At 40.4% G+C, this 8,944-nt stretch overlaps 1 pseudogene; it reads right to left on the reverse strand.

The window, feature by feature from the left end:
• Nucleotides 1–1,211: 1,211 nt before the first annotated feature.
• On the reverse strand, nucleotides 1,212–7,785 carry LOC136320040 (taste receptor type 2 member 9-like; annotated as a pseudogene).
• Nucleotides 7,786–8,944: the final 1,159 nt, after the last annotated feature.

The raw sequence follows: 8,944 nt of genomic DNA on the forward strand, positions 1-8,944 counted from the left end.
GGTGTGAAATAGAAAAGTATGAAGCTAGTAATTTTAAAAATAGTTAGCTATAAAATATTAACTGAACCGAAATAGAAGAGGGAAGGATGCTAAAGGGTAAAAGGTGGCAAAGATTCTTAGGTCTAGAAAGAGAGAACATTTCAAAGACTGTTTGAAAACTGACTCCTAGAATTGGCACCACCAGCTAGGGTTGACTTAGGGTTTACAGAGTTCCCTCATCTACTGCGAGGTTAGGTTCCAGAACCACCCCCTGCGATAGGCAAAAACTCATGAAATAGAGACCTTATATTTGTTTTATTATTTATATATTTTTAAGACTTTATTTTGATTTAATATTCTTTTAATATGTTTTAATTAATATTTTTAAAGTTTTTTATATTGGTTTTAATTTTTTAGGCTAGAAAATGCTTATTTTACCACAAAAATAATTAAAATAATATATTAAAATACCTATATACCGCAAATCCTGTGATATAGCAAAACATCCACAATACAATATTAGATATGTACAATTTAAAAATCTGTGATACAGTGAGACTGAGAAATGTGAACCACGATATGGCGAGGGACAACTGTATTTACTTAGGGTTTACTTCTTTCTCAAAGTGGTTCTAGCATATATATATACATTGCTAACTGTACAACCTCCCCCTTTCCTGGTCATACCTTCGTTCTTGAAATCATACCTATTTTCCCATATTATATTTTACCATAAGCAGAATCTCTCCAAAGAGTGCCCCCCTCCGATCCTGATAAGGATGAACCATTCCAGAAATAGAGGTGATAATAGGGCAGGAAAGTTAAGGATTGACTTTAGGTTTAGGCAAAGTAGGCAGTTTTTTTACATGATTGATTTTATAAGAAGAGCTGATGTACTTTAAAATTTCTTCCCCATAGCCTGTAGGCCTGAAATTTTTCTAGTTATTGAGTTCAAAGCCTTTGCCAGTACATGGCAGAAAGAAGTAGAACTTTTTTTCATTTGGGCAATGTCAGCACGAAATTTAAATTTAGTTTTTTGCGAAGACAAACATATGTGGCTCAGTGATGATGGGTTAAAAATTAAACAAGACAAAATGTAAAAGGACACAAAAGGAAATTTAGAATCACTATAGATATTAATTATTTTCAATAGCATTTAATAAAAAAATGAATGCAATCAATTCAGACAAGGTAAAGAGTCTTTGTTGACTTCTCCTTGGATTCAGGGTTCTCTATGGAACAAAAGATTTCATTCTTTTGTAGAAACATTTTGCAATTTTTAGCACCTTCAGAAAAACCTCCCTTATCTTATTGTTCCCCATTATCAGGATGAATGAATGGCTTGATGGGAAAATGACAGTTACTATGATGCCACCAAACATGACCGCAAATTTCCTCTGAGGAATCAGAAGTTAAGATGAGAAAGACGTACTACACAACAAAGAGCAGCAGAAAAATTATCACTACATTTATAGCCCTCAGGTGGGCCTCTGTGCTCGGGCCCCTAGACCCTGTGGCATAAAGTTTCATTTGCTTGGTGTGTCTAAAGAGGGAGCAAAGTAACAGGAGAAATGCGATCAGGCAAAGAATAAAGGGAACGATAGCCCCCAGATTCAGGGTAATCTGTTTGAAAGTATTTGGGATTTTATTCACTTTGGATTCCCAAGTTATATTTTCTTCATGATTGACTTTGAAGTGATATCATGATTCTTTATTCAATGAAACACTAATAATTAAAGAGATGAGAAAAGAAATCAGAAGAATCCCAAGGGTGACTTTTTTAATCTTTAGCTTCAGCCAGAGGAAAAATGGGTGGAATATAATGGGGATCTGTTATGGACCAAACGCGAGTAATTATTGATGGGAGCCCAAATTGATTATAAATTTAATGAGACTTTATTAGCTGGCTGGCAACTGCCAGCTGAGAAACAACTAACAGCTCCAAGCTTAGGGAGAGAGCAGTATTTAAGGGAATAAATCACAAAGTCATAGGTATTACAATACGTATGCACCAACATTCTTGACATTTTCATAGAAAGCACTCTTTATTCTAAAGTGGATTACAGTTCTTCAAGTAAGTGCTGCAAGGCTAAAAGCATAAAACTACATCCTGCTTCTGTAGGCAAGATTTAAGTCAAGATATTTAACTAGTTGAGCTTGTAAAAATTTACTACTCTAAGCCAGTGTTTTTCTTTTCTTTTTAATAAATAAATTTTTATTAATTTTAATGGGGTTACATCAATAAATCAGGGTCCAGGTTATCTTGTCGTTCAATTATGTTGCATACCCATCACCCAAAGTCAGATTGTCCTCTGTCGCCTTCTATCTAGTTTTCTTTGTGCCCCTCCCCCTCCCCCTCCTCCTCTCCCTCCTTCCCTCCCCCTGCCCCTGTAACCACCACACTCTTGTCCATGTCTCTTAGTCTCGTTTTTTATGTCCCACCAATGTGTGGAATCCTGCAGTTCTTGTTTTTTTATGATTTACTTATTTCACTCCGTATAATGTTATCAAGATCCCAACATTTTGTTGTAAGTGATCCGATGTCATCATTTCTTATGGCTGAATAGTATACCATGGTGTATATGTGCCACATCTCTTTATCCAGTCTTCTATTTTTTTTTCCAGTGATTAAAGCCTTTAAGCAAACTCTTGGCCAATACAGCAAGAATCCATAAAAGAGTAGTGTCCTTAACAAGTTCACCAAGTCCAAGTTGGCCCCAACACCATGCCAAGTCCCTGATGTTGGGCAGATAAAATATATTATGCTTACTTTGTTAAAGATGAGGCTACCCACATGGAGGCCGTTGCCCAGGTGATATTAATGTGTGTTGGGGGCTGGCTGTGGGTACACAGAATCCTTGTAGCCTGGGGCATGGTTTTGGGATTAAGCCTTTCCCACCTCTTTTGATGTGGGGTGGTACAATCCCATTGAGGAGCCACTGAGCCATTTCACCCGCAGGTGTTGTAAAGTACCAAAGGCTACAGAATTAATATTAATATTTTAGGAGGCATGGAGAACATTTTATTAATTTGGATTAAGGTGTGCAGAGAAATTGTGAGAATAGTCTCTGTACTATGTGATTGGCATAACCAGGATGGCCCTTGGCATTGTACTATAAATGCAAGGGGAGGAAAACATGGATTCCCTGACATTCCACCACACCTGTGGGGAAAGGGGTGAATGGCTAGCCAGGTGCAGGAAGAGGAAAGCCAAAATAAACCTTTTCTTATAGCAATGAGTCATTTGCGGGCATTTGTCCCCACCGAAACTACCTCTCCTATGTAAATGCGTGTGTGACTCTGGACAGAGAGATAGCAGATAAACACTAGATAATATAGGAATGCCTTTAATATGTAAAGAGACATCTTTCTACCATTGTGTTGGCTTGTAAATTTTGTTTTCTCCAAAATGATGTATGGTTTGCAAATTGAACGTGGTCCTATCATGTTAAAGGACATATGACTATAACCAATAGCGGTAAGGGGCTCCTAATTGCAATTTTTGCTTCTGTACTTCCCACTTACAAAACCATAAAAACTAAGTAGAACAAAGGGCCGGTGTGCTCTCCGTCAGATTTCTGTTGGAGTTCCCGCCGCTTGGCCAAGCTAGACAATAAAGCTTTTATGTGTAAACGACGGACCTTGCTCCTGTCTTCCATATTTCGGGTCCCTCTGAATTTGGATTAACACCCATCATATCCCAGATTAGTGACTTTGTATTAGAGACTTCCCTATTTTGTATATTGGATTAAAGGTTAAGATTTCTACACTATAAAATGAGGGCAGAACAGGAGCTTGCTCTCTTGGTTCCTGAGATTAACATTAGAGGAGACAGCAGAGAGCAGAGAGGCCATGTGGAGGAGGCCTGGAGAAACAGCCAAGATGGTGGAGTGTAGTGAGAAGACAGTTTGTGCAGAGTTTGTGCAGGGAGAAGGAAGGAGATGAGGAACAGAGGTGAATAAGTCTGGTGAGCTAGAAACCTTTGATTCTAGGAAACTCGGATAAGTCAGTTGCGTTGTGAGCACTGAATGTGAGTGGGTTTTGGAGCCCAGTGTGTGTTTTTACTTGTCCGCCGGGTGCAAGCTAGGATTAAAGATGAAGGCCCATCAGTTTTTGGCTCCGTTGTTTCTTTACTGACTGTCCGAATCCAATGCGAACCTGCATGGGCCAGGCGGCTGCTGTGATAGTGGCCCTACCTACTGGCTTTACACCTGATAAATGCAACCCAACCCCAGTTCAGTCTGTTAGGAGCTGTCCCAAGGAGCAGGAGTCCAGGAAAAGTCCACATCCAGGAAAACTCCGCATGTAAGCCAGTGTTTTTCAACCAGTGTGCCGTGAGACATGGTCAGGTGTGCCATGGGGAAATTAAACATGGGCCCCAAACTACAGCTCACATTCCGAATATGGCCCGTGGAGGCTATTTATCTGGCCCACTGCCAGCCGCCTCCATCCAAACATAAACATTCCCCTCACAATCCCTCCAGCTATCAGCGACAGGAAGAGTGGAGGCACAGGGAATGCTCACTGACCAATCACCTTCTAGGATTCATCCCAACCACTAGCCATGAACCAATAGTAGGCCACCTCTCATCCACACCCAGGAAGGTCCCCGCTCAGGCTGCCGCACACTTGTCATTGTGTGGCTGCGGCGAGTAGTTGAAGCTGCTACTCCTCCCCATGGTCCCGATTTCTAATCCTGGTCAGGACTGGAGGTAAATGTTGCCACCACCAAATGAAGCCTCAGCCTCAGCTGGTTATGTCTATCCTGATGGTGTATATAGATATTTGACCTTTTACTTTTTAAAAGAGACCCCCGCAGAGGGTGATATACAATGCATCACAATATTATCTAACTTTAAAGCTAAAGTTTGCTGGTCTTCCTTTGGACAGTTTTTGGTTATCTGTTGCCAACGAGTTCCTCATTCTGGCCAACAAAGCTATTTTGACATTGCTCCCATTTTCAACCACATATCTATGTGAGCTGAGCTTCTCAAGCTTGACTGCGATAAAAACTAAAAACAGAGAGAGACTGAGACTGTTGAGGAAGAGCTTCGTGTGTGTCTTTCTACCATTCCTGCCAGGATATCCCTTTTGTGTTCATCAAAACAGGCCCAAGTTTCACACTAAGTGAGTATAAATACATTTAGAAACTATATTATTAACTATATGTATAATATGTACTGTGTTAGAGTGTCATTTTGGTAGGTGGTGTGCCCCAGGATTTTGTAAATGTAAAAAATGTGCCGAGGCTCAAAAAGGTTGAAAATCACTGCTCTAAGCTACTGTCACAGGCAAGCTCTGGTCAATGCTTAACTTCCTTGTATAGACTATTGAGGATTTTCTACTCTAAGCAGCTACTAAAAGCAAGTTTAAAGTTCCTCTTTATGTCCAACTCTTTATACACAATACTGAGGTCCCATACACAACACTAGGCCCCTATCACAGGATCCTGAGTAAATAGAAGATGCTGAGTCTGTGATAAGGTGCCAAAGAACTGCAAGACTTAGTATTGGTGTAAAGTCAGTATCCACGGCCACCATCACAGCTGCCTGGCCCATGCAGGTTCGCATTGGATTCAGACAGACAGTAATGAAACCATAGAGCCAAAAACAGGTGGTCCATCTTTAATCCTAGCTTGCACCTGGCGGGCAAGTAAAAATACCCACTGGGCTCCAAAACCCACTCATTCAGTACTAACAAAGCTACTGACTTATCCGAGTTTCCTAGAATCAAAGGTTTCTAGCTCAAGCCTCATTCTTCTTTGTTCCCCACCTCCTTCTCTCTACACAAACTCTACACAAACTGGCTTCTCCTTCAGCACTCCACCATCTTGACTATCTCTCCTCTCCTCCATGTGGCCTTACTCTGCTCTCCAACCTGCTCTCTGTTCTAATGCTAATCTCAGGAACTGAGAGAGCAAGCTCCCTGTCTGCCCCACTTTATAGTGTAGATTCAAAACCTTTAATCATATATACAAACAAGGAAGTCTCTGATACAAAGTCACTTATCTGAGGCATAATGGAATTCCTCATGAGAGTGCACCACCCTACATCAAAAAGGGTGGGAAAGGCTTAGTCCTAAAACCAAGCCTCAGGCTACAAGGATCCTGCCTGCCCACAGCCCACCCCAACACACATTAATATAATCAAGCCCATTCCAAGCAAGAAGGGCACTAATATCACCTAGACAACAGGGCTTCCACATGGGCAGTGCCATCTTTAACAAAGTGAGCATAATATATTTTATCTGCCCAACAATTGGCAATGCCATTTTAAAGAGGAAAAGTCAGGCTTTGAATAAATATTATCTGAAGAACTTTCTTTCCCTTTCAATAAGAGACAATATTTACATATCCTATACTGAGTTTAACTCTTCTTCCCTTCCTGGAATCCTGGGAGTAACATATACCTCTAGACAAAGGGAGGGGAGATAAACACTGAAAGATTTGTGAATGTCTTTGATATGTAGAGCAACATCACTATTGTGTTACCTTGTAAGTTTTTTTGTTGTTTTTTTTTACCTTGTAAGTTTTAATGTTTTTATAGACCCTATATATGAATGTTATAAGCTTGTTAATGATTGATTATTGTGTCGTGTTTCCCCTCCTTTGCCCCCAACCTGTATGTGATGGAGTCTATATAACGAGCTGCAGGGCTATTTTGCACACACACAATTTGGGTCAGCTCTACCCCGTGTAAGTCATATGTAGCCGGCTTATTAATAAATCTCCTCCTAAAACTTCTGTATCCTGCCTTGGTGTCTCTATGTAACTTGCAGAATTAAGGTACGCTTCTTTACAACAAGGCAAGAGGTAAGCCAAACACTTAAATGATTGCTAAGTGTCCAGAAAACATCCAAAGTGTTTATTACCTTACCATGGTCATATGTCTCTGGAGAGAGCAGCATAATAAAGCCATCTAAAAATATTACACACAACAAACAGATTCTGGAGATGGCTAAACTGATCAGTATAATGTCAATCAAGGAGATATCTCTTCTTTTGAGCCACCCAGTATAGTTGTTAACCAGTACTGTAAAGCCAGTGGCCACGGCTACCATCACAGTAGCCCAGCCAGTGCAGGTTCACATTGGATTCAGACAGTTGGTTAAAAAACAACGGAGCCACAAACTGATGGGCCATAGTCTTTCATTCTAGCTTGCACCTGGCGGGCAAGTAAAAATACACACTGGGCTCCAAAACCCACTCATATTCAGTGCTCACAAAGCCACTGACTTATCCGAGTTTCCTAGAATCAAAGGTTTCTAGCTCACCAGCCTTATCCTCCTTAGTTCCCCATCTCCTTCCTTATCCCAGATACAAACTCTGTACAAACTGGCATCTCACTCAGCACTCCACCATCTTGGCTGCTTTTCCTGGCCTCCTCCACGTGGCCTCCTTCTGCTGTTCTCTGCTCTGCTCTCTCCTCTAATGTCAGGAACCAAGAGCGCAAGCTCACGTTCTACCCCTTTTTTATAGTGTAGATTCAAAACCTTTAATCCAATATACAAAATAGGGAAGTCTCTAATACAAAGTCACTTTCTGAGGCATGATTGGATTGTACCGCCCCACAGTAAAAAGGGTGGGAAAGGCTTAATCCCAAAACCAAGCTCTAGGCTACAAGGATTCTCAACACACATTAATATCACCTGGAGGCCCATGGCCTCCACATGGGCAGTGCCACCTTAACAAAGTGAGCATAATATATTTTATCTGCCCAACAAGTACGAAGAATCCATTTCCCCAAATCCCTATAGTCAATTCACCAGCATCATGATCATATGTATTGCTTTTGTTGTACTTGGCATGTCAAAGGAGAGTTCAATTTTGAATATCACTGATGATGAACTGAATTTCAGCTGACCAGTGAAGTACAGTATATCCGCCTGCCACTGAGGACATGCTGCATTTGTCTTTATCTGTCTTCTTTTTTCAGCTGTGAGCCAGGTCAAGAAGAGAGAAAGTTCTGCTCTGGTTTAGAACTGCCTAAGAATTCACTGATGGAGGTCAATAACTTTTTTATGTAAAGTGTTGATTGAAAGGCTCAAAGATGCAAATAGAAATAGATCTGATTTCTTGGATTTGCACAATATTTCTCAATTTTGATTCATCAGTCTAAGTAAGCAGTTGACCAAAACCTTCAAGAAGGAATCAATTGTTATAAAGTACTGCACCCCAGATTCTGAAAGGCACCGTACCTCACTTCATCAAGTCCATGTAGAGACACTTAGTCCAGATAAATTTTGAAGAGTTTTATTAAAGGAGGAAATTTTAAATATGCCGGCCACATATGGCTGACACGGAGTATCTGCATGCCCAAATCGTGCAGTCCCAAAAATAGTTCAGGGGCTGCTTATATACCCTTGATCACACGTGGGTAGGGGAGAGCATGACAATAGTACAATCATTAATAAGATTTTAACACTTGCCTAGGGGATACACAGAAATATTAAGACTTTCAAGGTAACACAATCAAAGATATTTACAAATCTTTCAGGGCTCTTCTTCCCTCACTAGCCTAGAGGTATTTTACTCTCAAGAGTTCAAGAAGGGGGAGGAACTACAATTAATGCAAGGTGGTATGTAAATCCTGTCTCCCATTGAAAGAAAAGAAGTTTCTCAGTTAACCTTAATCTTTCAGAGAACTTAAAAACCAAATGACCCTAGTGGTCCTTGTAAGTCAGGAGACTTCTATTGTACATTCCTCTCCCTCCCCTCCCTAAAGGAGGAATGGGACAGGAAGCCTGACCTTTCCTCCCAGAATATCAATATTAATTTGCAGCTTTTTGGTACTTTACAACACAATTACTTGGGAAAATATGGCTAAAATTTAATTTGGAGATGTGGCATCATTATCCTCGCTAATGACTTGCAAAGTACCCCCAATTTGTGGTCCATTTTGTACAAATGCTGGTTTGGGAGCTTACAAAGAACTGTAAATTTTAAGTATAGATAGTTAATAATTTT

The sequence above is a fragment of the Saccopteryx bilineata genome, chromosome 1, assembly GCF_036850765.1.
Source record: "Saccopteryx bilineata isolate mSacBil1 chromosome 1, mSacBil1_pri_phased_curated, whole genome shotgun sequence".
In the NCBI taxonomy this organism is placed as follows: domain Eukaryota; kingdom Metazoa; phylum Chordata; class Mammalia; order Chiroptera; family Emballonuridae; genus Saccopteryx; species Saccopteryx bilineata.